General features: G+C 44.5%; 2 long non-coding RNA genes across 3 annotated transcripts in view; one reads left to right on the top strand and one right to left on the bottom strand.

Annotated features, from left to right (window-relative positions):
• Positions 1-27,382, bottom strand: part of LOC105714353 (uncharacterized) — a 349,885-nt gene that overhangs the window by 244,204 nt on the left and 78,299 nt on the right. The window lies entirely within an intron of this gene.
• On the top strand, positions 6,137-14,944 carry LOC135269096 (uncharacterized). Its single transcript, XR_010337426.1, has 4 exons — positions 6,137-6,213; positions 7,849-8,065; positions 10,347-10,588; positions 14,833-14,944. It is a non-coding gene; the product is annotated as an uncharacterized LOC135269096 (long non-coding RNA).

Raw genomic sequence — 27,382 nt, 5'->3', positions numbered from 1 at the left:
CCTCATCAAAATGTATATTGCATTAAATATAAGCAGTGTTTTTCATTATCAATTATATCTCAATAAAATGTTTGTAATAACAAAAATGCCACAAGCAGAGCATCTTCTTATCTCTTTTTGACTATGACTCTTCTACATCCCCCTCTTTCGCATATAAGGATACTTGGAATTATGTTAGATGTACCTGGCTAATCAAGGATAATATCCCCGTCTTAGAATTCTTTTTTTTGAGACAGAGTCTTGCCCTGTCACCCAGGCTGGAGTGCCATGGTGGGATCTTGGCTCACTGCAACCTCCACTTCCTGGGTTCAAGTGATTCTCCTGCCTCAGCCTCCCAAGTAGCTGTGATTACAGGTACTTGCCACTATGCCCAGCTAATTTTTGTATCTTTAGTGGAGACGCGGTTTCACCATGTTGGCCAGGCTGGTCTCGAACTCCTGACCTTGTAATCTGTCTGCCTCAGTCTCCTAAAGTGCTGGGATTACAGGAGTAAGCCACTGTGCCTGGCCTGTCTTAGTATTCTTAACGTGGTCACATTTATAAAGTCCTCTTTGCCATGTAAGATAACATAGTCACAGGTTCTAGGGGTTAGGAAGTAGATGTGTTGTGGGGACCATTATTCTGCTTACCATAAGAACTAAGGATAGAAACTTGAGTTCTAGGAAATGCCAAAAATATGTATGAAAGTATGTGGAAAAAAGTTTGTTTTCGCTTTAAATTTGAACATTTATACATTTATTGACATCCTAAAGTCAAAGTGTGGTTATGAAAGTTGAATAAAACTAGACACTTTCTCATTTTCTTATTTGTTTTTATTTTATTCACTTATTCAGCAACTATTTTTTAAGCTCTTACTATGGTCTGGACACAGAACTGTGCATCAGGAACCTCACAGGTCAGCAGGAACAATAGGCGGGATCCACGTTGGACCATAGTGGGAACTCTTATAAGGACATTGTATACACACCGTGGGAACAGGATTATTTATTTGGGGTGAGTTGGGGTTTGACAAAGCCTTTCCAGCAGAGATAATTTTTTTTGCTAAGGTTTAACAGATGACAAAGAAAACAAAAGAGCAAAAACATAATCTTCAACCTCCCAGCAAACCACCAAGTCTATTTATTCACCCTATTACTGCCTGCACACATGCTCATCACACAAACAAGATGTACACGGCTCCCAAAGAGTAAAATCAGGCCTCCTCCCGTCTCAGAAAACTTTCCTCCTGACACCGAACTTGATCCAACAAATATCTGTTGAACCCTAGGCTTGGATATTGTATTAGCCAGAGTTCTCCAGAAGGAACACGGAACCAATAGGATATAGATATCTATAGCCTATTATTAAATTGTCCATCTGTCTATCTATCTATCATCTTACATATATGATATATAGATGATATGTAGATGATACATGTCTATATAGTTGATAGATAGATAGATAGATAGACAAATGGCTGAGAAAGGCTTCTCATGTATCGGGGAATTGGCTCACATGACTGTGAAGACTCAGAAGTCTCACTGTAGGCTGATCTGCAAACTGGAGAACTAGGGAGGTCAGTAGCAGGGTTCAGTCCAAGTCCAGGGGCCTCAGAACTAGGGAAGCTGATGGTGTAACTCTCAGTCCAAGGCTGAAGGCCTCAGAACCTAGGGGAGAGGGGTCAGCGAAGGGTGCTCTCGCAAGTCCTCGAGTCCACAGGCTGAAGTACCTGCAGTTCTGATGTCTAAGTGCAGGAAAAGAAGGGTGTCCCAGATCCAGAAGAGTGAGAGATAGAGAGAAAGAGACAGAGGGCAGAGAGAGAGAGAGAGAGAGAGAGAGAGAGAGAGAGAGAGAATTCACCTTTCTTCTGCCTTTTTGTTCTATCTGAGCCCCCAGTGGACTGGATGGTGCTTATGCACATTAAAGGTGGATCTTCCCCATTCAGTCCACCAGCTTACATGCCAGTCTCCTCTGGGAAGAGGAGACACAGCCAGAAATAATGCTTTACCTGTTATCTAGGTATCCTTTCATCCAGCAAAGTTGATGCCTAAAATTAACCAACACAGAGAAACACCTCAAAAAAGTCCATTGCAATCCGCCATCACAGATGGAAAAATAAATACAATGAGGATGTTTCTCAAGACTTTCTGCTTCTTAGATGACAGCAGCTCAAAGGAAGAAGCTGTGTAGCTGTGTTTTATTTCTCTATAATCCCAGTCAAGAGACATTTCGGTATTTAAAATGGTTTATAATTATAGGCTCTGGAACCAGACAATCTATGTTGAAATCCCAGTCTGCTGCTTCATAATTCTGCTATTGTGGGCACCTTGCTTAGCCACTGCTTCCATTTTCTTTCCTGTAAAATGAGGATTAAGGTGATATGCTCTCAACTGAATTGTTAATAGGGATTCAGTGAGTTCAACCATGTAAGTCAATTAGAACCATGTGCCTGAAATGTTATAAAACAATACTTGCTGGCCATCATTGGTATCCTCCATTTCTGGCACAAAATAGGTGTTCAGTAAATGTTTAACGACAGAAGGCTGTGTGCAGTGTTTGATAGTAGAGAAGCCCCAAATAACACGGAGTTATTCTTCTTCTGCATTTTACAGATATGGAAATAGATCTGAAGAGGTGAAGAGGCTCATCTAAGATCACAGAATAAATGAATGCTGTTTGACTCCATGGTTAGAATGTACATGTCTGGATTTTTTGTCAAAAATGATCTGGGCTAGAAGAAAGGGAAGATATTGGGGCTGTTGTTGAGGGGTGGGAGGTGGGATTCTGGGGTGGATTCAGTCCTCGCTCTGCCCATCTCCACATATACATCGTAGCATACACCAAGATAATCCACTGAATTTTTACGATTGAAGCCACAAGAACCTAGAATCTCAACCTCCAATGACCTTGACAAGTCAGGCAAGGTTCTTACCCAGGGCACTCATCCTTTGCCTTAAGGAAAAACACTTGAAACTGAGTAAGTCTCCTTTTTTTGTGCCCCAGATGGCTGGAAGAAAAAAAAAAAAAGAAAATTTATAAAAGTGACAAGCAGCCCTTGGAATTTGGCCACGTGGCAGGATAGAGCATAAATGTCTTTTCTTCTCTTGGCAAAGCAGAGAAGGAAAGCTTGTGATTTACTCAGGATAGGATGCAGGTAAAGGTGACCTACCAGTCCTTTCCCAACTTTGAGAGTGATTTGAATCAAAACACAGTCTCTTAATATCTGGGGTCTACAGAAGAGTGTGCCCCGCTCCCCATTTCCTAAGTCATAGCAACAGAAACGCTCTTAGAAGTTGGATTTTCTAAGGTCAGAGAGCCAGCCTTGAAACCCCCGTGGAAAAGGCCTTCACAAGAATAAATGAAAAATCACAGTTCAGGTGTGTTTTTGTTTTAGATACCAGAAAGGCCCTGAGCTGAGTATTGTTTTTCCCATATTTTGTCTCTTGCCTGATTCAGCCGTGGTATCTTGAGCTGTCAGAGATTTTAAAGGTTTTATTCTGCCACCAAATACTTACTAAACTCCTTAACGTGGTTTGGTGGTGCTGTGTGCTCCTCCAGTCTTATCTGCACAGCGGTGAGTGCATGGCCTGGACTTGGCCACTCAGATGCCTTGTGGCTTCCAGGCCACAAAAAAGTGCTGGAATGACAGGGCATGTCACCAAAGCAGAGCCAAACAGCCTTCTGCCCTGGACAAGATAGATAGACACTGAAAAAATAGATATTTTTCTGCTGGGATTGATACACTGGGAGCATATGGATTTAGAGAGTCTGGAGGACTCTCCTCTGCCTCTTGGACACAGGTCTTCTGGAGAATGAAGTAAGCAAAGATGGATGGGGAGAAAGTGCCTTGATAACTCTGAGTCATCATTTAGGTCTTTGAGGCCATGGTTCTGATGCTATTTCTTCTAGTTTTATGGCTACCTTACTATTGTCGCAAGCTAGGTAAACACATGACTTCCCTTGTTTTTCTTAGAGTTTAGTTTTTGTCACAGGACCCAAAATACCCCTGGCCAATAATCGTGGTTGATAAGACCTGGCATAATTACATTTCTGCTAATCTCTGCATTCTCATATCCTCCACTTTTTTTTAAAAGCTTCCTAAACATCCCTCGGCCCTTTCCTTGATCTGACAAAGTCCAGCTCAACCTTCAATTGCCACTTTGCTGTCGTCTTTTCTGAGAGGCTTTCTCTGAACTTGCAGTGTGGAAGGAGTCCTGCCTCTGTCCACAGCATGGTATCCTGTCTCTGATGCTAATGATTACCTCTCTGTCTTCTTTGCTCTGTCCCACACTAAATTGCAAAGACCTTGAAGGCAGGAAGTGTACCAGGTTCAGCATCGCATCACCAGTACTCAGTGTGACCCAGGGTATAGAAGGGAGGTCAATGAATGGAGTGGAATGAATAGAGGATGGAGTATTTCCGAAGTGCAGGAGGGAGTGAATGAGCGCATGAGCAAAGATGGGAAGGAATGAACACTGACAGAGCATCTGCTGTGTGTTTGTAATAGCAGTAAATACCCAGCAATGGCTCATGTCTTTTTTTCTCTTATTATGTATGTCACTTTATTAAACACAACAACATGGGATTAATGCCTCCATTTTTTTTTTTTTTTGAGATAGAATCTTTCTCTGTCACCTAGGCTGGAATGCAGTGGTATGATCTCGGCTCACGGCAACCTCTGTCTCCCAGGTTCAAGTGATTCTCCTGCCTCAGCCTCCTGAGTAGCTAGGATTTTAGGTGTCTGCCACCACACCTGGCTAATTTTTGTATTTTTAGTAGAGATGGGGTTTCGCCATGTTGACCAGGCTTGTCTCGAACTCCTGACCTCAGGTGATCCGCCCATGTTTGCCTCCCAGAATTCTGGGATTACAGGCATGAGCCACTATGCCCCTCCTAATGCCTACATTTTATACACACAAAAGGAGACTCAAAGAAATAAAGTTCCTTGTCTGAGAAGTATAACTACCATGTTTGAGCTCATAGCTGTGAACCCTTTTGTGTAAGGTTCTATAGTTCAAGTTTTTTTTAACCACTTATAGAACAACAGATTAAGACATGAACCTCAAAGTTTGCTAGAAGAAGCACACATGACAACATAAACAAGGTAGCTTAATATGAAATGACACAAGGGATTTAAATCAATGAGGCATAAACCCAGTGATAGAGAGACATGAGGTTGAGAGGCATTGATCTCACTCTAAGATCTGTTCTGTTGCCCCAGTAAGAAGCAGTTTTTTTTTTATTTTTTTAGACAGAGTCTTGCTCTGTCACCCAGGCCACGGTGCAGTGGCATGATCTTAGCTCTCTGCAACCTCCACCTCCTGGGTTCTAAGGGATTCTCCTACCTATTGAGCAGTTGGGATTACAGCTGCATGCCACCACGCCTGGTTATTTCTGTATTTTTAGTAGAGACGGGGTTTCACCATGTTGGCCATGCTGGTCTTGAACTTCTGACCTCAGGGGATCCACTCGCCTAGGCCTACCAAAGTGCTGGGATTACAGGTGTGAGCCACCTCACCAGGCCACAGGTGTTCTCTTGATGCAATAAAAGTGTCACATAATGGCTGGGCGTGGCGGCTCACGCCTGTAATCTGAGCACTTTGGGAGGGTGAGGTGGGTGGATTACAGGCATGAGCCACCTTGCCCGGCTGAGAAGCAAATTTTAAGTATTGTCAAAATGGCCTATAGGCAACATATGAAGACCCTGTCTGTACAGAATTTTTAAAAATTAGCAGGGCGTGGTGGCATGCACCTATGGTCCCAGATACTCAGGAGGCTGAGGTGGGAGGATCACTTGAACCCAAGAAGTCGAGGTTGCAGTAAGCCAGGATCGCACTACTGCACTCCAGCCTGGGCAACAGAGCAAGACCCTGTCTCAAACAAACAAACAGACAAACAAAACCCCAAAAACCAAAACCCCCCAAAACCCATTGCCTATTAGAAATGCCTAAAGCTGGAATGGGTACTCTGAACGTGAGGAGTTTTGTCTGCAACAATAGACAGTACTTCACATTTGGTAGCGAAGTTGAAGAGAGAATTTAAGACTTGTACCAATCTGAAGGTTGGTGATAGATTAACCATGCTTGTTTGAGGCATTTCCTGGACTCTGTGCCAAAAACTCAGGCATTCAGCTTCCAGACATAGGCAAAGAGGTGCATGAACTTTGTTATGGTCATTCCGGGCAACACAGACAGTTCTGGTTCAGTATCCTGGAGGATATGGAGGGGCTAGCAGGTAAGCGGTGCATGACCTTGTGCTGGCTGCTAGGGGTACCTGGTCAGAGAAGGCACTGGTCCTCTGCATAGAAGTCCTGTAAGGAGACACATCCCAGAATTTTGGGGGGTGTGGTGGCCTGTTAATATGCACTGCAGCTCTGTGCAAGGAGCATCCATTTGCTGCTGATGGCTTGGTGCTTAGGGTACACTTAAGTCTCCTGGAGCTAATCTAGCTTGTCTGGCTACTAGAGAGAGAGAGAGACAGACAGAGAGACAGAGAGTGTGTGTGTGTGATAGGGAGAAGCAAGTTGGCCAAGAGCCCCATTTGAGTGGAGAGGAGGGTACTCACCTGTGAAAAACGAAGCCCGTCTGCCAGCTAGAGCTGCTTTTTGAAAATCACACAGCCTAAGGGGGCAGGTTAGCTCCATGCAATATGCTTTGTGTTTTATTCTGTTTAATCTGCTCTCTGCATTAGCCAGCATCATTTTTATCTTACAGAAAAGGAAACTGCAATTTAAAGAGACCAAGAAATGCACTCTAGAAGAATAGCCAGAGACCACATTGGGTGAGACCGTTCAAGAATGTTTGGGCCAATTAAAGATTTTGGATTTCCTGTTAAATGCAAGGGGACACTGCTGAAAAGCTACAAGCAATGGGCTGACAAAGTGTGGCTTTGGCTGCTGTGTAGTAGTGAATTGTAGGAGGGGAAATAACAGAAGCTGAGACCAGTTAAAGAGCTATTTAGCACTGCACACGAGGCACGAGACTGCCTAGGATTAGCATAGTGGTGGTGAAGGAGTTTGAGATGTATTTTGGAGGTAGACTACCTGTGGAAGTTCCCCCCAGTTGAAGAGTACTCGACTTATTCATGGGGCAAATAAAGTTGAGGACATGACACTGAGAAGGGCCAACCTTCAATTGTTGAGTGAGAGTCATGGGCACACCCTGAGTCTCCTGTGCAGATGACACACGGTCTTCCAACCCCCCTGAGATGTCTCTCTGCAAGGAATCCTCCCAACTCACAAACAGCATAAACTTTCAAGGATGGCAATTGGTCACAATTGAATGTCAGACGTCTTCTTGAGCACGCTACTGCCCTCAAACCCTTTCTAGAGCAGGAGGAGTAAGCTTAGAAAAGACTAGGAGGGTTTGGGATACTAGTGGTGGAAAATCAGCGTCAACTGGGCCCCTACTGCATGCTACATACCGAGCTGGACATGTACATACAGCTTCTCATTTAATTCTCCACACTCTGGGATTGTGTGGACCAGGAAGGCGAGGCTCAGGGATTCTGAGACACTGCCATAGTCACACAGCAGGTAAGTGGTATAGCTGAGATTTAAATCTGCATCTGTGTTCAAAATGCAGATTGTTATTATCACAGCATATATTTGATATACCCAAGACTAAGGGCTCTAACATGGTGATGTGTGTGGGTGCTGGTGGAGCGAGGCCTTGGGAATCATGAGGAACCATGCCAGCCCCCATCTACACTGCACGTGGCTCAGGTTTAGGTGACATTTACTAAGACCCAGTGGTAGACCAGAGCATCAACACGCATGTGCATTAATATGGACAGGACAATTTTAGAGTCCTACTGCGGGGTGTATAAAAAAAGAAGAAATAATTTTACCAAGCGTTTTCTTGATTTCAGAATTTCTTAGCAATAGCATTTGCTGGTGTTTGAGGTCTTCTCTGGGCCAAGGGCAGCACTGGGGTTCCACTGGGCCCCAGAGGAGGGTGAGACAAGGATGCTCGGAGCAGGTGTCACAAGAGGAGAGAATTGGGCTGCCCTGGGAGCAGAGCTCTTGCAGATCTCCAGCTAGATGTCCGCTGGGCACTGCTTGCAACCTGCCTCTCTGGAATTACAGGTAATAAGGGAGGGCTGATGTTAATGGTTTATGACACAAATTCATTTTGAGAACTATATGCTTCACCCATCGCTTTTATTTTTCAATTTGGATCTGTTGGGTATTAATAGCTTTGGGGCTGTGTTTTCCATTTTAATCTTGCTTTTTCTCATTTCCAAGTAGATTCCTTCTTTCAATTTACACAAACATTAAACCTCTATTTCCTGCAGCCCCACACTCCCCTGCAATATTCTCTCGCTGACCTTGTGAGGAAACTTTTCTTTCAAGTGTGAACATTCCTTATACTCAGCCTAACCCCACCAGCCACAACCACCTTAGTCTTTAGCCACCTTCTGCTGGGACATCATGGCACTTGGGGCTGCAAGGAAGCGATGGCTCAGGCCAATAGAGGCTTCAAATTCACAGGTCTTTAATATCTCACATAATGAAATGTTCGAGGTAAACAGTTCCAGATGTTAATTTGGAAACGCTACTATTTCAACAAGGATACAGATGCTTTACATCTTTCTGGTTTACTAGTCTTAGGGAATATCCCCCCTTTCCCCTACCCTGCCCGATGTGTCTCCTTGTGGTAAGAAGCCTGGACAGTTTCAGGCATCCTGCCCATCATAGCCATGTCTACAGGAAGGAAGGGGAATTTTTTTCTGGCTTGTTTCTTTTTATGGGCAGAAGACTTTCCCAGAATCCCCTCATTGATCAAAATGGAAATCCTCCTTTTCCCTGGACCCCAACTAGACCACATGCCTAAACCTATTACTATATGGTAAGACTTTGACTGGTCTGCACAAATGATAATTCATTTCCTAGGGCTGGGACTGTCTTGTCAGACCACCTTGTTGGCTGATACTGGAACAAAATCTAAGAGGAGTACAGGTATTGTAGCAGCAGAAGCTGTTGCAGGTGATAGCTTTTTGTCATCTATGTGGCTTTGCTCATGCTGTGTGCTTTTCTGTAGCATCTTCTCCTGTTGCCCCTTGACCTCAAATACAGGTAACACCAGGATTACCTGGTCAGACTTTAAGAGGCAGCACCGCTGCTACCTTCTCTGGATTGTCCTATTTTCATTGCTTCTCACCTACAGTCTCATAGTGCCCCAGGCAGATGTCAAGCACTGCATTTGTAATGCTATCTTTATAATAATTTAGTTTTCCCACTAGATTGTGAATTCTTTGAGGGTAGAGGCTGAGTCTTACTTAAGTGTCTCACCTCAGAGCCTGGCATCCTAGAACAAGTGCTGAGTAAAACTGCTAAAGGGACGAAGGATGAGTGGCCCCAAGGAAGGGGAGGTTGAGATATGCCCTCAGCTTCTTCCCGCCTTGAACTGTATCCCCGAGAACATCAGGCATCAGCAACATAGAAGTACTTGTAGTTCCCCAAATAAGCCATGCTCTTTTGTGCCCCTGAATCTTAGAATATTTTGTTTCTACCACCTGCAGACTCTCACCTGGGGTCCACTGCTCAGCCATTGCCTGGGGGACTCTCTTCCATTATTTAAAAAGAACCATCTCCAACATCACGAGGCCTATTCTGGAAATCTTTCTAAAATCTGAACACTCTTTTCTGCACACCCCTATTGTACTTTGCACGTATGCCCATTGTCGAGGGAAAATTTAAAAGTCTTTCTATGCATTCGTTTTCTCGTCTGATAAGAGGAATGATGTCTTGGTCGGTTTAGGCTGCTATCATAGAATACCACAGACTGGGGGACTGAAACAGTGAACATCTATTTCTACAGTTCTGGAGGCTGGAAAGTCTGAGATCAGGGTACCAATATGGCTGTGTTCTCTTAAAGGCTGTCTTCCTGGTTGCCACGCAGCCACTTTCTTGCTGCGTCCTCATGTGGAGGAGGGAAAGAGAGAGAGCAATTGCATGCTCTAGCCCCTTTATACTTTTCTAAGGGCACCAATCCCAGGGTGGGGTTTTACCCTCACGACCTCGTCCCACCCTAGTTATGTCTCAAAGCCCCACCTCCAAATACCATCACATTGGGGATTAAGGCTTCATATATACATTTTAGGGGGACACAGACTTTTAGTCCACAGCAAATGATAAACTGCTTGTTACTAGTTTTGAGGAGTACATGGGGTCAATGGGTTCATAGCTCTTAGGAGAGACAGCACTTGACACCAATGAAGCATTCAATGCATATTGCTGTTGATGGTGGTGGTTGCAGCATGCATCCCCCTCTATTGTACATGCCTGGTTGCTGTTTTTTCTTCTCCAATGTGCTATGGGAATTCTACAAGTAAAGACCATATCTTGCCCATCACTTACTCCCCAGATCCAGCAGCTGAGGCACAAAGATAGTTTGCTGAGGACTGAAGACTGAGGACTGGTTGAGTGAAGATGAAAGCTTTCTTCTTGGAAGAATGGCACCAGCCACCCTTTATATCTCTAGAAAGAACGAAGAGGAAGATGCAGCGGGAAGCATGCTGACTGCACCGTAGGAAGTGATTCCAAGACCTTCCAACCCCCTCCTCCAAACCACAGAACCAACACACACCAATAAACATCTTTGCTAAGGTCATCTCTCTGCATGTTTGGGGTGGATTGAAAATTAGGAGAAGAGACACCTGTAAATCACTGGATCCAGGGTCTAGTCCTCCTGTTTCTGTAGACTCTATGAATGGCCTTGGGTGAACTTTCACGTCTTAGTTCATGAAATTCAGGAAGATGGGATGAGTGATATCTCAGGTTCTCAGCATCTCAGGCATTTTAAAATGAATAAAATACAGAATAAAAATGAGACACACTGTGGTTCTAAGGGCTTCAGAATTTTCCTTGAAACCCATAGATGGGATAGGACAATTACGAAACATTGCAATTAATCTCCAGAAGGACAGGACTGATCTTGGGACTGGGGGCTTCCTAGACCAAATACAAGTGGGCGGAGTAGAGTCTGGATCCAGGGGACCCTCATGTCTGGCCTCATCCTGTCACCTGAGAACCATGAGCACTTTGGCAAGCTACTGAAATACTCTAGGCCTCAATGTTCTCATCTGTAAAATGAGGAGATAGAACCTACTATATAGGGTAGTTATAAGAGTGTGCCAGGCACCGTGGCTCACGCCTGTAATCCCAGCACTCTGGGAGGCCGAGGCAGGCAGATCACGAGGTCAAGAGATTGAGATCATCCTGGCCAACATAGTGAAACACCATCTCTACTAAAGGTACAAAAGTTAGCTGGGCGTTGTGGCGCGCGCCTGTAGTACCAGCTACTAGTGAGGCTGAGGCAGGAGAATTGCTTGAACCCAGGACGCGGAGGTTGCAGTGAGCTGAGATTGCACCACTGTACTCCAGCCTGGGCAACAGAGCGAGACTCCATCTCAAAAAACAAACAAAAACAAGAGTGATGTATGGACCCGCTACATGGTAAGTCCCCACTTCTCTATCATGGTTATTAATGGAGAGAAGAGAACCGGTTTATTACAGTCATCAGGGGGCAGAATTTGAGATGGAGCTTGAAAGATGAACACTGATGAAGTAGGTACAGAGAGGTGAGGAACAAGTCATATCCAAGCCTAGGAAATGAAGGTGATGTGAAGATAGTGGTGGTTTAAACGTGCATCACACATGATCTGATTCTCAAATCAACTGTATGAAGCCAGTGTTATGATTGGCTCTTTTTACATGTGAGATGCCGAGACTCAGAGAAGTTAAGTAACTTGCCTGACATCACACAGCTAGTATGTGGCTGAGCTGACATGGGAATCCATGTAGTCCTGCTCCAGAGCTCGTGTTCTTAACCTCTATATTCTTCAATGTTAATAAGAGTCTGGGAAGAGCTTTGACTAGCAGGTTAATACCTTTGCACAGTTAGCTGGCATGATTTGGTGGCCTTGGAGAACGCAGAGGCTGGGTGCGGTGGCTTGCATCTGTGATCCCAGTACTTTGGGAGGCCGAGGCAAGTGGATCACTTGAGGTCAGGAGTTCGAGACCAGCCTGGCCAAAATGGTGAAATCCCATCTCTTCTGAAAATACAAAATTAGCCAGGCCTGGTGGTACATGCCTGTAATCCCAGCTGCTTGGGAGGCAGAGGCAAGAGAATTGCTTGAACCTGTGAGGCGGAGGTTGCGATGAGCCGAGACCATGCCACTGCACTCCAGCCTGGGCAACAAGAGTGAAACTCCATCTCAAAAGAAAAAAAAAAAGGAAAAGAAAATGAACAGCAGAGGTCACCTAGAGCCAGGCTCCAGTCCCCTTGCTTGCAAAGAAAGGCATCAGCCCTCTCTACTCTGAGAAGCCTCCACAGTGCCCACGTTGCCTGATGGCTGAGTCACAGCTCTCATGATCCTGGATGGCAAATTGGAGACACCCTTAATTGGATACTGAAAAAACTCTGCCTGCTGCACAATGGCTCCAGCAGAAGAGTTATAGCTGTTTACTGTAACACACAGACAGTCCTATTAACAAGAATGATGGGAGGCTGCTCCTTGGCATTACTCTTAGCAAAAGACTTGACAAATATGCTTTGTAAATGAAGGCACTCCAACAGAGAAAACATCTAACACTCCCTCTCCCCGCCCCCACCCACCCCGCCCCTTCCTGGGGAGACTTTGCGTGTGGAATCCTTTATACATTATTCAAGGCTCCATATTCTGACGACGTTCATCGATAGTGGTGCCTATGGCAGGGAGAAGCTTGTATCAACTGACAAATGTAGACAAGGCAGGCTGCTTAACCCAGGAACAGTGGGTCAGAGAACAAACAGGGAAATTGATGGTGCCAGCCATCTTTCTGCGGGAATGGAGGCCTAAATGAACGCCATACGTCACAGCTTATCACATACGGTAGGAGGGAATTGTGAATGGCGCAGCGTGGCCTACTTAGGAATGCTGATGGATCATTCACAGCCAGCTTTTGTTCCAGGCTGGGGTTTGTCTTATGTACAAAGAGTCTGGGGTGCCATAGGGTGTTTGCCTCCCTAGCTCCAGGCAGTGGCAGTGGGCTCTGCCGAATGGAGAGGGACGGGACGGAGCTGTCCAAGTCACCATGACCTCTGGTTACAGGGCTGAATGTACCATTGCACCTGCTAGACTCATGGATCCCCGTAGGGATACAGGTTATGCACTCTCTAAGAGGAAAGAGGATGCCAGGGCTTTGGTCTCAGTTATGTTAGGTGCTGGTCTCTCACTTACTGGCTTATGGGGACAAAGTAGTGACCCGAGTCTCCAATACCTCACCTGGGAAGTGGGAAAATAACAGTACCTCCCTCACAAGATCAAAATCAGGATTGATTGAGTTAATATGAAGGGATCTTTTCAAAGAAAGTATGGCAGCCAGCAAATGCCCAATAAATGCTAACTGGAGTGCAGTGGCAGGATCCTGGCTCACTGCGACCTTTGCCTCCTGGGTTCCAGCAATTCTTGTGCCTCAGCCTCCTATGTAGCCGGGAATGCAGGCATGCACCACCATGCCTAGTTAATTTTTGTATTTTTAGTAGAGGTGGGGAATACAGGCATGCACCACCATGCCTAGTTAATTTTTGTATTTTTAGTAGAGGTGGGGTTTTGACACATTGGCCAGGCTGGTCTTGAACTTCTGGCTTCAAGCGATCTGCCCGCCTTGGCCTCCTAAAGTGCCAGGATTAAAGAGCCACCTCGAATGGAATGTTTAGAATGCTTATCTTGGAGTCCCAGTTCTGGTAACGAGTTAGATATTCATGGGCTCTTGGGAAGTCACATGATCTCTGAGACTTAGTTTCCCCCTCTGGCAAATGAAGAAATTAATAGATAATATCAATAAAGAGCAGGATAGAGTATCATCACCATAGAAAGCCATTGGACATAGGTGGTCTTTGATATTTTCTGGATGAAGAGTGACAGCCTGGGGCAGAGACCTCCACGTTGTCTGCAGCTCTGAACGTCCATGGTGCCATGGGGAGGAATAATATTAATCCTCTGGGCAATTACGTTAGCTCTCTCTGTATTGGACAGAGATGAGTCTAACCTCCCTCTCAAGAGAGAGGAAATGGAGACGATAATGCTAAAATAAAATGAAAATAAAGTTTATTGACTATTTTCCTGTGCATTAGGCACCTTTGAGCATCTCATTTAAAACTCACAACAACTCTGTCAGTTGTATTATTATCGGCATTCCGCTGACTGCCATAGACACCAAAAAGCTCTAGAGCACACAAAGGAGAGGAGGCTTGGCAGGGGGCATTCTGAATCCGTGGCAGAATCATCCTGGAGGGTCCATGTTGCCCATCCCTGCTTCCACCCCCATTGGAGAGGCATCAGGAAGCCTCTCTGGGAAACTTCTCTCTTATATCAGCTGGTTCAAAATGGCCATTCTTCTATTTATTTTGATTTTTAATTTTTGTGGGTACATAGTAAGTGTATATATTTATGGGGTATATGAAACACTTTGATACAGGCATGCAATGTGTAATCCTTACATCACGGAAAATACAGTATCCATCCCCTCAAGGATTCGTCCCTGTTAACAATCCAGTTATACTTTTAGTTATGTTAAAATGTACAATTAAGTTATGATTTACTATAGTCACCCTGTTGTGTTATCAAATACTAGGTCTTAATTCATTCTTTCTGACTATTTTGTATCCACTAACCAGCCCCACTCCTCCCCACCCCCTCGCGACCCTTCCCATCTTCTGGTAAACATCCTTCTACCCTCCATCTTCATGTCAGAAGGCTATTTTCAAGAGAGGCTGGACAAGTTCATTCTGTTCCTGGCCAGACATCCAGGCAGCACTAAAACCACCCAAGTTTCTGATGAGGAAAATTGGTCTTTGTCTTTTTCAGTGAGCTCACATCTAGAAAGAGCTACAGCAGCTGAGAAAGGCTGTAGCAGCATCGGGGCAAGGCTGGGTGAGTCAGCTTGAGGGTGTTCCTGGCAGGAGTCTGTGCTGGGAAGATGGAGGGAACACACACACACACCTGTGGTCTGAGGGGGAGACGACCTGGCAGCCAAGGAAGACCAGCAAGTGACTTCAGATAAGCCTTGGAGTCTCCAGAAGGGAGGGGTGCCTCACAGCCATGAGGACCACCACCACCTTCACTCTATGTCATTATGACACTGTAGGTGAGATGGAATCCCTAAGTAAATACATTTTCTCATGCATTCCTTTATTTACTTATTTTTAAATTAATAGGTCAAGATAATCTATATTTACAGTGTAAACCGTGTTTTGATATACATATACATTGGGGAATGGCTAAATCAAACTATTTAACATATGCATGATCCCACATATCACTTTTTTGTGGTGAGAACTCTTGGCAATTTTGAAGGATATACAAGATAGGGTTTTGAACCATAGTGTCCACGATGCACCACAGATCTCTAGAACTTAATCCTCCTAATTTGTTTTTTGGCATCCTATGACCAATATCTCCCCAATTCCTCCATCCCCCAGTGCCTGGCAATCACCATTTTACTCTGTTTCTATAGGTTCAACTTTTTAAAATTCTACATATAAATGAGATCAGGAGGTATTTGGTTTTCGGTGTCTGGCTTGTTTCCATGCTGTTGCAAATGATAAAATTTTCTTCTTTTTTAAAGCTGCATAGTATTCCATGGTGTAATATATATTACATTTTCTTTATCTATTCATCTGTTGATGGACACTTAGGTTTGCTTCCATATCTTGGTTATTGTGAATAATGGTGCAGAGAACACAGAAGTGCAGCTATCTCTTTGATATACTGATTTCATTTCCTTTGGACGTATACCCAGCAGTGGGATTGCAGGATCATATGGGAGTTCTATTTTTAATTTTCTGAGGAACCTCCGTACTGTTTCCCATAATAGCTGTGCTAATTTACATTCCCACCAACAGTGTGCAAGGATTCCCCTTTCTCCACATCCTCGCCAACGCTCGTTATCATTTGTCTTTTTGGTAAAAGCCATTCTAACAGGTGTCTAACACATTCCTTCCCTGCTTTTCACTGCCAAAGCATGCTCACTCTGAACCTCCCAAGTTCACACAGCCAGGAAGTGGCAGAGCCAGGATGGACACTTTCCACTTGTCTAAGACATCAAGCCTCTGCACTTGCTGTTTTTTTCTAACTAAAGCAACACCATCTGGTGAAAGTACAACACGTCCCACCAACGTGTGCCACAGAGGCAATCTTAAATTTCGGAGTAGCCGTATTTTAAAAAATGAATTTTCACAATATATTTTATTTAACTCAGTTATCCAAAATATTGTCATCTCAACATTGCATCAGCATTCGACATTATTCATGAGATACTTTACATTATTTCCTTCATATTAGGTTTTAAAATTCAGTGTGGATTCTACTCTGATGGCAACCCCCATTCAGACTGGCTGTATTTGAAGTGCCCAGGGGCCACATGTGGCTCGTGGTGGATGTGTTAGACAGGGCAGGCCTGGAAGGCAACCTCCCAGCTCACAAGTCACCCCCTAAAAAGCCTTCCCTGGCTTCCAACCAGAGCAGCAAACCCACTCCTCCCATGCCTTCTATATCACGTCATGAATCGTCATGTGCATCTCACTGCCTGTTCCTCTTATTGTTGTTATTTTTATCATCTGTCTTTCCTAACAGAATGTAAGTTCCCAAAGGAATTTACTGCTGTGCCCTTTGTGTGTAGAACAGTGCCTGGTGCACAGAAGGAGCTCAGTAAACATAACGATGTGTTGAACAGATGAATGAATCGTTTTCTGCATAAAGGGATGTCTGAATGCATGGCTAATAACAAGGCTTATGTAAAGAACATAGGGGAATAGGAATAGGAGGACCTCCTTGGCCTCCCCACGTATCATCTCCCCGGTGCAGTAATTTGTAAACTGGAAGATTCCCCCTCCAGCCAGGACTCCTCTCTCTGTATTCCAGGAGTTGGTGATGTGCCTTCTTTTCTAAGTTCTTCCAGAGCAGGTACTTAAAGAAAAAGAAAGATCCAGGGTCTGTGTGTATCTATTTGTCATCTATGCTAATTTGCATTTAGTTCGTATGTAATTTGTAAGGTGGCAAAGCCCCGACACACTATTGCAGCCTGGAAAGCCAGGCTGTTTATCAGCTCCTGCCTGCTGCAGCCATTGAATAATTCTTGGTTGCCTGTAAACAACAATCTACCTGATTCATTCAATTTGATGTTTACAGGCATTCGCCATACAGATGACTTTGGTACAGCGTTCTAGGATGCAGGATCTCACACACCTGGAATTCCTGGAGCTGCTCTTTGCCCCTCAGTCTGTGACAAAAGGATGGATCAACTTCCTTAGGGGAGCTTAACTTAGAGAATTACTGAGCAAAGTCTTGTTATTTCAAGGAGGTCAGTGTGTTGATGTGTATGCAGTATGTACACACCTCTGGGCTTTCCTGTAGCCTAGAGACTTGTAATGGATTTGTCCGTCTTCTACATTGGACACTGAGTGGGATAGAAACATGTCTTGTTCATCTTTGTAACTCTAGCTCCTAGCCCAGGGCCTAACACATAATATATGTTTTTGTTGAAAAAGTAAATGAACCAGATGACCCTACAAAGCATTCATTCAAAGTTCTTTATTGAGCATCTACTGTGTGCTGAATCAAGTTCTAGCATCTGAGACAGGTCAGTGAACAAAACAGACAAAAATCCATGACCTTATGGTGCTTACCTACTAGCAGAAAATTAATTTTTTGAATCATTTTCTCTTTTCCAAAGAATGTCAAAAAGTTATTTTTTTTCCTGTTATTATTGAAAATTCCCTTGTAAGAGTGTTAAGAACCTTTGGGGTTCTTTCTCTGCCAGTTACCATCTTGTGTGTTTTCTTATCTGTAAATGAAGAAAATGAATCTGCAAAGGGCGGTTGGAGGAATTGAGTGAGGCAGTGCTTGTCATTGTAGAGTGTGGTGCCTGTCCCAGACACTGTAAACATGTGGTGAGTGTTTCTGGTACTAGGGAGTCCTGTGTTCAGTAGGGAAGGAGGTCGAAGAGTGGGTTTGGGTTTGAGCCAAAGAAATAATGAGCTGGTCCAGGTGGGATATTTCCAGAGACCAGAATCTCTGTGTATGTCTTGGATGACAGTGGAAAGGGGTCAGGGAGGCCTATGAGGTTCCATGGCAATGACCACAGGATTTCTGGTGTTAGGTAATTATAACTTGGATGCTGTGGAGAGGCAGAATTGCCAAGAACCAGGTAGCAGGTCCCTGTGAGCAAAGAAAGCCACAGGAACAGCCACTGTCTCCATTCTCCCCAAGACGGCTGCCAGATTCTGATGGAAAAGGAGGAGGGTGGGACACTCCACCCATAGCTCGGTGCCTCCCAAGAAGTGTGGATTTCTAGAACCCTGGTGGGGCTTGGAGGGCTCCCTGGGATGACAAGAAGAGCAAGGGTCTCTGAGTGAGGATGCAACATGGCTCGGAATGTTTCAGGACATTCTGGATCCTTCAGAGCCTGTGCACTGGAATCAGAAGATCCAGGTTTGACTCCAGGCTCTGTCACTGGTGGCTGGGTGACCTTGGCACATCACTTAACTTCAAGCAACCTCAGTTTTCCCATCTGTAAAATGGAAGTGTACTCATTTGTACTCAGCTCATGGTGTTTTTGAGAGGTTAAAATGCGATAATTTGTATAAAACACTTAGGACACTGTATGTCACATAAAAATTCCCAATAATTCCTCTACAGAAGTCCCTTTCCCCCAGTCTCTCACCTCTTTTCCTTTCTTTCCACCACTCCAGGTCCCCTTACTTTATCCTGTTGCCATACCTTGAATTCATGCCAATGCCATCAGATCTTCAGAGAAGTGCAAATATAAGATGAACGACCCTTTATCTCACTTATATTGATCATTGCTCATAGCTGCATCTCACTGTGTTTTTGGACTCTTCCCCAACACCTGCCTCCAGATGGAAAAGGGAAAAGGGGGCCCAAGGAGATAAAAGACAAATCAAGAAAAAAATTAGAAAAATGGATCGCCAATCTGAAATACACATAAGTATGTATGAGTGAAGGGTTTCCAGGAAGGAAGTTCAACCAAAAAGAAAATGATGGTTTATTTTAATTAAGCGAATACAGTAAAGAAATGTTTAAAAGTTAACCTGGCACCTTAAAATAAAACAGGATGATAAGTTCTTTGCTGGCAAAGTTACAATTTCTCTGTTGGATTTTGGATCTGGCTTTTATTATTAAGGCTGGTGCTGAAAGCTGGCATTTTGACAGGAACATGGAGCGTTTGTCACTATCTAGGAAAGAGATAGATGTTGAATGACATTTTGGAAGAAATGTATACATTTTGGGTCTAAGTGCTGTTTCTCCTTAGCAGGAAAATTCCACTAGCAAATAACTGATTGGTTATCTTGAGTTCCCAATTCTCCTGGCTATTTAAATGAAAGCTGAATTAGATTTTTTTTTTTTCTAACCTTTGGGGAAAATGGAAAGAGGTTTTCTTCATGGGCTGCGTCTTCTCCAGATAAGGGCGACATCCTTGGCTAGAAAAAGCTAATGGACACTTCGTCCCTGGAGGAGAGGTCACTGGAGGAACGTAGAATGCACCCTTGCAGAATTGCTGAAGTCCAACATGAGGGAGAAGATCACTTCTGCCTCTGAGCTCACTCTTTTGTTTTTGAAATGGAATTTCCCTCTTGTTGCCTAGGTGGGAGTGCAATGGCATGATCTCGGCTCACCGCAACCTCCGCCTCCCAGGTCCAAGCGATTCTCCTGCCTCAGTCTCCCGAGTAGCTGGGATTATAGGCATGCGCCACTACGCCCGGCTAATTTTGTATTTTTAGTAGAGATGGAGTTTCTCCACGTTGGTCAGGCTGGTCTCAAACTCCCAACCTCAGGTGAGCCACCCGCCTCAGTCTTCCAAAGTGCTGGGATTACAGGAATGAGCCACCAAGCCCAGCCCAAGCCTCACTTATTAATGCAAGTAATTCAAGGGAGGAACATGGGAAAGATGCAGAAGGATCTCAAGAATGCTTCCCAGGAGACCCGGGTTTCTGTCTCCCTCTGGCTCTGCTACTCACCAACTGTGTGACCCAGAGCAAGTCACCCTGTGACTTGGTTTCTTCAATACAAACAGGCATCAGGAGGTAGGCATTTCCCCTGTTGCTATGAGGATCACGTGTGATGAAATGCAGGGAAAACCCTATAACGTACCTCAACTATATGCTACTGTAATCACGAAACTGAGTTTATGGCTCTAAAAGAGCAGGGAAAGGAGGCTGCAATTGGGGGAAAGAGAAACAACAGGATATGGAAGGCCAACCTGGAGATACAGGTTGATTAATGCCCACTTCCTGGCAAGTGAAGGGTGGCTGGTGCCTGGTGATAGGGTCTGGCTATGTCCCCACTCAAATCTCACCTTGAATTGCAATAATCCCCACTTGAGGGCGGTGCCAGGTAGAGATAATTGAATCATGGCGGCAGTTTCCCCCATACTGTTCTTTTTTATTTTTTGAGACAGAGTCTTGCTCTGTTGCCAGGTGCCAGGCTGGAATACAGTGGCACAATCTCAGCTCTCTTCAATCTCCGCCTCCTGGGTTCAAGCAATTCTGCTCCTGCCTCAGCCTCCTGAGTAGCTGGGACTACAGGCAAGCACCACCACGCCCAGCTAATTTTTGTATTTTTTAGTAGAGACGGGGTTTCACCATGTTGGCCAGGATGGTCTCGATCTCTTGACCTTGTGCTCCACCCGCCTCAGCCTCCCAAAGTGCTGGGATTACAGGCGTGAGCCACCACACCTGGCCCATACTGCTCTCATAGTAGTGAATAACTCTTACAAGATCTGAAGGCTGTATAAATGGGAGTTCCCCTGCACAAGCTCTCTTGCCTGCCACCATGTAAGATGTGATTTTGCTTCTCCTTCACCTTCTGCCATGATTGTGAGGCCTCCCCAGCCATGTGAAATGGTGAGTCAATTAAACCTCTTTCCTTTATAAATTACCCAGTCTCGGATATGTCTTTATTAGCAGTGTGAGAATGGATGAATACACCCGTTATGCCGAGGTAGGCTGGGGTTTAGTTTCTTTGGATTTTACTCTTCCAATTGCTCAGACACTGCCGTCCTTGTCTGGGTTGTTAAACAGTGACAAGGGGCTACTGGCCTGCTGTAAACAAGAGGTCAAGCTCTCCACTTAAGAGTCCAAGCTGTTAGTTCAAACTGTACCATTTTGTAATCCCCCTGCCATTTCACAGACCCTGGTCAAAGGGAAACATTCCACAGGGGTTCAGAATGTAGGAAATATCCTACCTAACCGCCTGACTTCCTGATCATACCCTACTGGGCAAAGGCCCAACTGTAGGAACACTGCTATCATATCCTGCTGGGCAAAGGTCCAAAAAACAGCCAATCACATCCCACCAACAGCAGGGCCAAACTGCCTCATCATGGGAACGTCTTACCAATATCCTGCTGGTTAGCAATCCACACTGCCCATACCCCTCCCGCTCAGACCTGTAAGCACCCCAGCCTGTAAGCAGTGATGGGCGCTGGCGGTAAGCTGGTCCCCCACCTCTGCAGGTTTATGCTGACCACAAATGCCTGCATTGGCTGTTGAGCCACCCTCTCTCTGTGTGTCTTTCTTTAACCCTCACCTTTCCTTCCAAACCTAACACAAGCCTGTGGCAGACCAATTCAGAAGGTGATTTGCACTATGGGCACTCCTGGCTCTTCACATGTGCTTTCTGTTTCATGACCTCGAGTTTCTTTCCCTTGGCCTACAGCTCCCAGTTGGACCTTGGAACTACTGCAACTTGGGGATCTTTGCTATCCTTACCAAGTCATGAGTCTGCAGGAGAAGAAATCAAGTGATAAATCAAACTCTTCTCAAAGGGGAGAGTTTTGGCTCAGGTCTATCTGGATCACAGAAACTGCTTCTCCTCAATGGGCAGTAGAGCTTTGGATGTTTATATGACAATATTTTCTGGGCTAAATATCCATGGCAAAATTCTCCTGAATATTCTTTATAATTTCTAACTTTGTGGGGTGAATTCCTGCATCCTGTTTGTGAAGATCCTGACAGTGCTGAATTTTACCTGAGCCTTGTATTCCCTGGAAAACAGTTATTCTTTAAAAAAATACCCCTACCAAGTGTAAATTAGTTCAAACCAATGTGGAAGGCAGTGTGGCAATTCCTCAAGGATCTAGAATAGAAATACCATTTGACCCAGCAATCCCACTGCTGGGTATATAAACAGAGGATTATAAATCATTCTATTATAAAGACACATGCATATATACATTTATTGCGACACTGTTTACAATAGCAAAGACTTGAATCAACCCAAATGCCCAGCAGTGATAGACTAGATAAAGAAAATATGGCATATACACACCACGGAATACTATGCAGTCATAAAAAAGGATGAATTAAGGTTCTTTGAAGGGACATGGATGAAGCTGGAAACTATCATTCTCAGCAAACTGACACAAGAACAGAAAATCAAACACCACATGATCTCACTCATAAGTGGGTGTTGAACAATGAGGACACATGCACATAGAGAGGGGAATATCACACACCGGGGCCTGTCGTAGGGTAGGGGGTTAGAGGAAGGATAGCAGGGGGTGCGGGGATTGTGGAGGGATAGCATTAGGAAAATACCTAAGGTAGATGATGGGGTGATAGATGCAGCAAACCACCATGGCACGTGTATACCTATGTGACAAACTTGCACGTTCTGCACATGTACTCCAGAACTTAAAGTATAAAAAGAATACCCACACCCTTTCATTTTCCAGAGAAATGACTAACCACAAAGAAACACTTTGCGCTTGCATATTCCAGGATGAGGCCACCTCCACTTTTCCTCAATGACTCCCATAAAACTGTCTATCCCTTTTCATGATTCCCTTAAGACTTGTGAATGACTTCCTTGCCTCTGTAAAACCCCAGACCCCCTCCTCTTCCACTGAGGCATCCTCATTAATGAATGTTCTCCCTATTGCAAAAGCTGAATAACATCATCTCCTGAATCATCTGGTGCATTTTGTCCTTGATAATTCCAAGTTGAATAATTTTTTCCAGACCAGAAAGAAAATCAGGTCCTCGTCAAGGCCATAAAGGACTGAAAGCAAGAAGGTTACCTTACCGGGGAACCAGCGGGAATGTCCTAAATTAGCTAGAGCTAGACAAAGGAAAGAACAAAAGGAAAATTTGTATGCAAATAAATGGGCATCCAAAGCATTCTGCTTCAAGGCAAGCATCCCATTAGTGGTAAAGAGGAAGGGTGTGGGGGTAATACAAGATGTCATTATTGGCCCATAAGTTTTTTCTATTTTATTATTATCTTGAATCCTGTAATATACGTCAACATTCTGGGGACCCTGGACTCCAATATGGACACATGCAAAGGCTAGGGCAAGAACACAAGACTGAGAATTGGGGAATATCTCTAAGTTTTTTGACTTTCAGAAGAATGCCCTTGAGTGCTGGAGTTTCCAGGATTCCATTCTGAAAGCTGTAAGTATCTGGCAGTTTCACTCCTTACCTCAACTGCTGCTACCAATCAATGAGTGGTGGGAAGGTACAAAAGTCTAGTGCCTTTATTACATGTTCTGACAAACCAGGGATAGTTTCTGGTCCATGGGATCAGGCTGAATTTGGAACTTCACCTAGTTGGTTAGCTTCTTTTCCTTCGCTATTTTCCCACTCCCTCATTGACTTCTGGACTTCTTTAGTGAATTATTTGTACTTCTTGGTTTAGGGTCTGCTTCTGAGAGATCGGATTTAAGACACTGCTGACTTTTCTGATAGAGGAAGGAAAGAAGAGAGGAAAGATGGAATGAAGAAAAGAAAGAAGAAATTAAGGAAGAAAAAGGGAAGAAAGGGAGGAAGGGAGGAAAGGAAGAAGGGAGGAAGGGAGGGAGGGAGGGAAGGAGAGAGGAAGTGAGGAAGGGAGGGAGGAAGGAAGGGAGGGAGGGAAGGAGGGAGGAAGTGAGGGAGGAAAGGAGGGAGGGAAGGAGGGAGGAAGTGAGGAAGGAAGGAAGGGAGGGAGGAAGGGAGGAAGGAAGGGAGGAAGGGAGGGAGGAAGGGAGGGAGGAAGGAAGGGAGGGAGGGAGGAAGGGAGGGAGGGAGGGAGGAAGGGAGGGAGGGAGGAAGGGAGGAAGGGAGGGAGGAAGGGAGGGAGGGAAGGAGGGAGGAAGTGAGGAAGAAAGGAAGGGAGGGAGGAAGGGAGGAAGGGAGGAAGGGAGGGAGGAAGGGAGGGAGGAAGGGAGGAAGGGAGGGAGGGAGGAAGGAAGGAAGGGAGGGAGGGAGGAAGGGAGGAAGGGAGGGAGGGAGGAAGGGAGAAAGGGAGGAAGGAAGGGAGGGAGGGAGGAAGGGAGGGAGGGAGGAAGGGAGGAAGGAAGGAAGGGAGGGAGGAGGGGAGGGAGGGAAGGAGGGAGGAAGTGAGGAAGAAAGGAAGGGAGGGAGGAAGGGAGGAAGGGAGGAAGGAAGGGAGGAAGGAAGGGAGGGAGGAAGGGAGGGAGGAAGGGAGGAAGGGAGGGAGGGAGGAAGGGAGGAAGGAAGGAAGGGAGGGAGGAAGGGAGGGAGGAAGGGAGGAAGGAAGGAGAGAAGGAAGGGAGGGAAGGAGGGAAGGAAGGAGGGTACATGCTTTCTCTACAGAAATTTAACTGAGGGACAATGGAAAAATCCTTGACCTCTGATCAATAGCTCTGCATTTGAATTTCAGCTCTGCCCTCTTTGAGCTCTTTAATTGTGAACACTGATACATACTCAACTTGTGTCTCAACTTCTTCTTCAGCATAGACTGTTATTGACACAAGATTGTTGCAATAATTAAGGTAATGCTTTTGTGTGCACTCAGCACACTGTCACCTCATTCAGACACACCATGATGCTTCAAATGAAGAAAACCTTGAAAAGTGAAGAAACCCTGCCTTCTCTAGTGTGAGCTGATCCCAGCATTTCCCACCTTGTTCCAAAAAGAAGTATTTTCCTACATCCTCTTCCTTCCTCAACCATTGTCTGCAGGCTCAGGTAGTGTATAATAAAGCAGGGAGAAATAGTGCGGTCTTAGTTCAGTAGATTTCAAATCCTCAAGGGCACAAAAATCATCCAGGGACTTTGTTTAAAATATAAATTTTCAGATTCTCCCAAGAGATTCTGGTTCAGTGGATGTGGAATAGCCCTAGAAATCACAGTTTTAAAAATCATTATTCATTTTTAAGCAGCTCTGTGAGCCTAAGGCTGGTGATCCACAGACCTTATTTTTGGAGGCATTGCCCCAGGTTCAGAGGTGAACCCTGGCTGCCAGTGGTGCTCTTGCTCTTTGATGCTTTGCCCTTTGTTTCTGTGCATTACATCTCTTCCAGCTAGATGGTAGATCTTAGCTCTTCTATTTACTAATTGTGTAGTCATAGGAAGGCTCCTTAACCTCTATTATCTGCAGTTTTCTCACTTTTAAATGGAGGATAAAAATGTCTACTTCAAGGGGATGAGATGAAGATTTAACAAGGGCACAAAATACAGGTACAAAATAGAGTATTGGGCAAGTAATAGCATCTCAACCAATAATAGTCCTGCCTGCTATGTGATATTGAACAAGTTACTTAGCTTCTCTGAGCCTCAGTTTGGTGAGACGGAAAGTATCTTTATCTGAAAAAGATATAGCTTGATAGATGTTAGAAAACTAGATAAATAGAGAGAGAGATGCTATCAATTTTCACATAGCAAATTATTCCAAAAGGTAGTAGCTTAAAACAACAAACATTTGTAATAGTTTTTCAATGCAGTTTCACTGGGTGCTTCTGCCTCCAGACCTCTCTTAAGGCTTCAGTGTGTTGGCCTGAGCTATGGTCTCATCTGAAGGGTCAACAGAGGAAGGATCCACTTCCAAAGACTCTAAAATGACTGTTGCCAGGATTTAGTCCTTAACAGATTGTTGGAGCTGAAGCTGTCAGACCCCTCCACTGGCTGTTAGCAGAGCCTACTTCTGGTTGCTAGTCATGTGGGCCTCTCTGTAGGACAGCTTATCACCTGATTGCAATGTTTGCCTCTATTAACATGGACAAGCAAGAGACCAAGAAAGGCCACACAAGAGGGAAGGAGCAATCTCTCTGTAACCTATTCTTACAAGTAACTTTTCATCACTGTAGATCCAGTATTGTACTGGTTAGAGATGAGACACTAGGCTGAACCAACAGTCAGGGGAGGAAATGACATAAGCACGTGAATATTAGGAGGTGGAGATCACCAGGGAATAACCTAATGGTTGTCTGCCACTATTCCAGGGAATATGTAAAAGTATTTGTTACTTCATCAAACCCATGGAATAACCTGTTAATAGTAGGCAATTCATTCTTCTACATCTTCCCATTTTAACTGGGTATTTGATTTTTTTATCCACCTATGCTCTTGTCCTGTGGTTTTGGAGAGAGATGGGTGAGATAGAATTGGAGAATGTGGCTAGCAAGGAGTAAGGGAGAGCAATGAGTAAGTGACCCTTTTATATTATCTCAGCATTTCATACTGCCTACTTTCTCCATGCATAGCTGCAAGATGGATCACCACCTTGGAAAATTAAACTTCATAGAAAGCTGGCCATGGTTCCACTTCTCTCTCCTTATGGCAGCAAAAGATGGAAAGATCCCCAACATGTCACAACTGTTGAATCATTTTTAAACAAGCTTTTAAAGGATCCTGAGTCCTTTCTTTAAAGATGTTCCAAAATGCAAGGCCTTAAATGCAGCTGAAACCAGGTTAAAAGCTTTGGAAGGTAAAGTGATAAAATATCCAAGAGATCTGTAGAAAGTGGAAATAAAGACACACACAGAGACACATAAAGAAAGAGACAGAAAAGAAATGTTTTCTAGAAATTAGGGGCAGATACTTTCCAGAGGGAAGTCTTCCACAGTGAGGAGGGAATTTAGTACCCTGACCCTGCCATCAGCCCTCTTCAAGGATTTCTCCAATGCTTTATTGAAATGCCCATAAAATAAAGGTTAGTCCCATCCTAAGGATACCTTCTACCTTTTCCAAACCGTACCATTAAGTTGTATTAGCTCCTTGGGGTTAGGCCACCATAGCAGGAAGAATGCTAATATGGCTCGCCTGAAGTGAAGCTCATTTAAAATCTGAAATACCATGGAGAAAGTTCCCTGGGCTAAGATAAGGTTAACGAATCTAAATCTCAGCAATGAACTCACCTCCTAAGTTTCAGAAATAATTAGTTCTGGGAAGGACATCATTTGTTCATTCAATGTGTTGACTCTAGCCCCTCCCCACTGCAGTAACTTGGATACTTGAGAACTGAAAGAATGAGGAATGTGTACAAACTTTCTCAGTTCTGCATAATTGAAAGGTACATCTCCTATATGGTCAAAGGTATTTGTACAACAATGTTGCCCAAGGCAGAGGCTTCAAAAGCTTTATCTGTGGACTTTGTGTTTAGCCAATGTTTT

The sequence above is a fragment of the Aotus nancymaae genome, unplaced genomic scaffold (genome assembly GCF_030222135.1).
Source record: "Aotus nancymaae isolate 86718 unplaced genomic scaffold, 86718_ANA_hifiasm-v0.15.2.pri h1tg000049l, whole genome shotgun sequence".
NCBI classification, from domain to species: Eukaryota; Metazoa; Chordata; class Mammalia; order Primates; family Aotidae; genus Aotus; species Aotus nancymaae.
This window is presented reverse-complemented; position numbering and strand designations above follow the sequence as displayed.